Source organism: Neltuma alba, unplaced genomic scaffold (assembly GCF_004799145.2).
Source record: "Neltuma alba isolate B1F8T4 unplaced genomic scaffold, ASM479914v2 tig00012182_pilon, whole genome shotgun sequence".
Classification (NCBI taxonomy): Eukaryota; Viridiplantae; Streptophyta; class Magnoliopsida; order Fabales; family Fabaceae; genus Neltuma; species Neltuma alba.
In genome coordinates, this window is record NW_021636725.1 from 244,780 (window position 1) to 250,096 (window position 5,317).

The 5,317-nt window shown below is 36.7% G+C and overlaps 1 pseudogene; it reads left to right on the forward strand.

The window, feature by feature from the left end:
- The first annotated feature begins 364 nt into the window (after positions 1-364).
- LOC114724260 (BRCA1-associated protein-like) lies at positions 365-4,526 on the forward strand (annotated as a pseudogene).
- The last annotated feature ends 791 nt before the right edge of the window (positions 4,527-5,317 follow it).

Sequence of the window (5,317 nt, forward strand, 5' to 3'; positions counted from 1 at the left end):
TTAAAGTTTACAGGAGTCATATGCAATGCACCTAAAATTTAACGGAGTTACATATATATTTTTTCCCAAAAAATTAGCATTTAAAATACCTCGCAAGATTAAAAATATATTACTGATCATTATTGCATTAATTTATACATTATAAAATTTAGATATTGTTTTTTCTATTTGATATCACCTTATGATATTTTAAATTATAAATACTATAGTGGATACTCCGAGTAGAAATGTATTTTGTTATAAGCTGTTTACTTTTTAGTAAAAATAAAACGCATTAAACGACATTAATATTGGCGTCGTTTGGATGGCGAACCGCCAGTTACAAAAGCTAAATCCGAGGCTCAAGCGTACACCGAAACTGACGCAGCCGATATCAACTAGTTCGAGTGGAGACATAGGTGGGCCCTCGTCGGACGAAATTATCTGGCCACCAGCAATGGCGGTTTCTGGCGAGCGAAGTGAATCTTCATCCTCGTCCTTCTCCTTGTCCAATTTAACTCAGGCCTTTCCTTTCTCTTCTGGAAACCCTAGAATCGAGGAGACTAGAGGCGTCATGCATCTCTATCGTGAGGATCCCACGTCCTCATCGCCTTCTGATCTTCCTGTAAGCGCATTCTTTTAATTATATATGATAAATGAAATTATGTGGGGTTTTATTTCAATGCGAAGTTGATTATTGGGGAAGGGAGAATACAAATTTCCTCTATAGTTTCTTAACCACCTTGATTTAGCTGGTACATTATAAATTCTAGCATAATGCATGTAAAGTTATTTCTGTCAGTTTTGATGGTATGTTAAATTCAGATTTAGAAGCTGTAATTTATTCTTTTTATCTGGATCATGCGATGGGTTTCAAACAGAGCTACCTTTCTAAGATATTTGTAGGTGGACGCTTGATCATTTGATTAGTTATGTCATTTTATATATAACTCGCAGATGAATTTTTTAAAACAAAATTAAAAATTGTGGGTCTGGTGGTTCCGGGAGGATACATTAAAGTAAGGAACAAGTCACCTCACATTTTCAAGTTTAAATTTGTTGTCAGCTGAGGACTGACCTCACTCTTAAGACTATGCCCAGAAATTTCATTTTAAAGAAGCTTCATATTCTTAACTCTTTAGCTTTGATCATTGTGAAAAGACTTGGAAGACCAGATAATATGATATTAAATTTCAATTTGTTGAAGGTTGGACGGAAACCACTTGTCTGTGTGCTTGGAGTGCCAAATCACATGACCTATGCAGATTTTTGCCAGTTCTGCGGTTCATTTATTCAGCACATCTTAGAGATGCGGATTGTCAGGTTAATTTATGTGCTGAGGAATTTCTGTTCTGTTTTGTTCCTTTTCCTGTATTCCTGTCCGATTTATTTACTTTGGTTGTTCATTCGGGTTGATTTAGAAATGATGGGATGGAAGATCAGTACAGTGTTTTAATTCGTTTTGATGACCAAGATTCTACAGATGGTTTCTACAAGCATTATAATAGGCTTCGTTTCTCATCTATGGAGGTTTGTTTGTGTTGATGATTATTTTCTTGCTCTTCCCCCCCCCCCCCAACCAGGGGACTCATTATTTCCAGGAAAAGTAAATGAATAAATATTTAGGAATGTGTTTTGCTGTTTGTGTTATTGCTATGTGCTTCTCTTTTCTATGCATAGGTGGAAGTTTGCTGTGTTCTGTTCACATTGGATGTGCAGTACACTGGCCTGATTGAACATGCACAGGCATCTAATGCTAGCTCAACTGAACAGCCTGCATGTCCAGTGTGCTTAGGTATGTTCTCTTCTCTTTGCCTTGTGTTCACGTGTCTATCTGTGATGATGAGTTTTATTTGTATATCATATACCAGCTGTTATAACTCTTTCAAGTACTCCGTAATGTCACATGTAAGGAAGTTTGCTGACATGTTTATGTCAATGACAAATGCTTTACCTGCAGAGAGATTGGATCAAGATACAAGTGGAATTCTTACAACTATTTGCAATCATTCTTTCCATTGTTCCTGTATTTCAAAATGGGCGGATTCATCTTGTCCTGTAATTTTCTCCCTAGCGTTGTTTTTTTCCCCATACATAAACTTGGATGTTATAGAGCATGGGCATGACTGCAAAAAGTTCATCTGTACTTGTTGGGCTGCTTTTGGTGTTGGGATGTTTTAGTGCCCTATTTGCCTTCTAATTTAGTGTTGCTTTCATCTGTAGCTTCTCTATTAGTTAGACGTTAAGAGTTAATTTATCCAGTCTTGGTGTGTATTAGCCAATAAATTATTTACTGGTCTCCTTCATTGTTTTCCAGGTATGCCGATATTGTCAGCAGCAGGCTGAAAAATCTACATGTTTTGTTTGTCAAACCACTGAAAACCTCAGCATATGCGTTATTTGTGGGTTTGTTGGCTGTGGAAAGTAAGAACTCTGTCTCCCAAGCCCTTTCCCTTCCTTTTTTGACTTGCTCCCAATTATGGTTCTTTGGAATTCCTAAGAAAGTCTTTATTTAGATACAAAGCAGGACATGCCAAAATACACTGGAAAGAGACACAGCATTGCTACTTCCAAGAAGTGGAAACACAGAGAGTATGGGATTATGTGAAAGACAACTATGTTCATAGACTAATCCTGTCCAAAACTGATGGGAAGTTAGTTGAGTTAAACTCTCACTGTGAGCATGCAGGCACTGGATGTGGAAGTTGCAGCTGTGAAGATAATGCTATGAGTGAGGCTATACTTAACAGTAAAGTCGACGCTGTAATGTTGCAAGACTTGTTTCATATCTTAGGCCTAGTTTCTTTTATCTGTTGAGTTTTTTTAATTCTCATTTTCTTTGACAGATTGTCAACGAGTACAATGAATTGCTTGCTACACAACTTGAAAACCAAAAATTAGTAAGTTCATATTTATTTATTTATTTTAAGTGACTCTTTCTAGGCTGCTATGCTATTCTAGGATAAATGACTTGGAAATCTTAAACGTGTATCAATTCTCTTTCCCATTCTTATTGTAGTACTTTGAGTCCTTACTACAAGAAGTAAAAGAAGAAACTGAAAGAGAAATTTCTAAAGCTGTTGAGAAGGCCGTTGCTGTTAAGCTGCAGAAGTTGCAGTCCAAGCTTGACAGATGTTATAAGGAGAAGAAATTTTTGGATGATGTAAGTAGAAATCCTTGAGAAGCTGTTTGGATTTATTGAAGCCATGACACGTAATCGTTCCTCGAATTTTGTATTGTCTCAGTAATACTACATGAGGATTAGAAACTTTTGTTGCTGATGCGAAGTTAATTTGTGGTTGTCTCTGTCTGCAGCTAAATGAGAATCTGCTGAAAAATCAGGAGATCTGGAAAGCCAAGATACTTGAGATTGAAGAAAGGTATGTTTTTAACATTTCCTCTAATGTTTCCTTCTCTCTTGAATATCACCTTCTCATGAGATTTAAGCTACAAAAAACTGGTTACTGAAATTCTTTGATGTATATGGAAAGGAGTAAATTTACCTTGTGTAAATATTGTTTGAAGATGTTTTGCTTTATTACATATTTGTTGTCAATTACATTAAGGTTTGATTGCATGTGAATTTAGTTTGAAGACGCTTTCTTGCCATTGTTCTTTGTCATACTTTTTTTCCGATGCATCTCATGTTTTCCATCTCCTATTGTTTCTTGTCATTCTTGTTCTGATTCTTCAGTACTTGTGAGTGGATATTGTAGTGTAATCTCTGCAGTATGCATGACGTCATGAACACGTATCTTGCATGTTCATGACTGCAAGATTACAGTCAGGTATAGTTGAATTTGTTGTCAGGATTACAGTCAATATTACATTCTATTATTGACTGCTTTCCTTGGGATTTAATTTTAGGTATGTTTCTTTTCCTGCCTTTCTATTTGGGGGCTCACGTATCCCCTTGACATCTACAACTTGCTGTAGGAAGTATGAAATTGAAATTTTTAAAAGCTAGTCAGTGATCAAATCGTTTTTTTTTCCCTCCCTAGGGAGAAAAAGGCCGTAAAACTCAAGGATGATAAAATAAGGGCCCTGGAAGAGCAGGTGAAATATACGATTCTCTTATTTATTTAATTTTAAAGTCTGGTCTATTTTTTTAATATTTGTACACATCACACGTAAAATCTAATCGACCTGCTATTGATAAACACTTAAATTTTGTAGTTAAGAGATCTCATGGTTTGTCTCGAAAATGGGAAGACAAACGAACAGCTATCCGGGTCAGATGGAACAAGAGACGGAACGGCTGTTCCCACTTAAGTAGAATCTGGCTCTGAGCTGCACAAGGAAGGTAACAAGGGAAGAAGCCAGAAGAATAGATCATCCATTTATAGCTGGTCTTCTTGGTTGTAGATATGATATGACCCATGTGCGGTAACTCTCAGAGCAGCAGATTACTTTTGGAACCTTGAACTTGCAGGTGGTTTCATAGGAAGGGAGATTTTTCTCCCCGATTTTTGTACTTTCAAAGCTTAGGTCTCATAATTCATGTACAGATTGTTCCACATGAATTCTATTTTCAGGTGAAAGCATGACTTGACTATCTCATACGGGTGGATTTATATAGATGTTAGGTAGAACTTGAAAAGAGAAAATTATAGCAATAGCAAAATATTCTAATGGATTGTTCCCTACCACAGATTTGTACGTCAGTTGGCCTTCAGAGAGCATAGTTTTTATTTTTTGCCGTATATGTTCATTGTCAGGCTGTGATCATTACCTGTCTTGATTGTGTAGCACACAACAGAACCGTTCTGCCGTACGGTTATGAGTTGGCATTTTATTTTGGATTTTTTTTTCCAGGAAAAACGTGACCAGTATGTTCGGTCCATTACCACAGTTTCGATGTTCTTTATGCCTCGTTTATGTTAAAGAAGATATTGATAGAAACTTAATGTTTTTTAATTTTGGCACTATCAACGGATGCCTAATTGTCTAGTTTCCTTGCACCTTCCTTTTTCATGTTAGCTTGCTTGCTACTTAAAATAGTTGTTCGTTTAGTTAAAGTATGACGGGATAATAGTGCTAAAGATCTTGCAGACGAGTGGCCAAGTCAGTATTCTATAGCTTGTTTTGTACCTTGGCATTAATGGGAGCTCGAGCTGAATATCATTGGCGTTAAGGGCTATTTATCTGATGGTTGGTGTTCAAAGCTTGAGAGATTTTGTGGTGACAATGGCATACTTTCTCGTTGTATAGTTTATAATAATGGCTACCTTTACTGTTACACTAATGACTCTAAGGGTGTGTTTGGCAAGCACCCCAAACTATGGTTTTGGGACCCAAATCATGGTTTGGGAAAAATGTTAGCCAAACACCCTTAAAA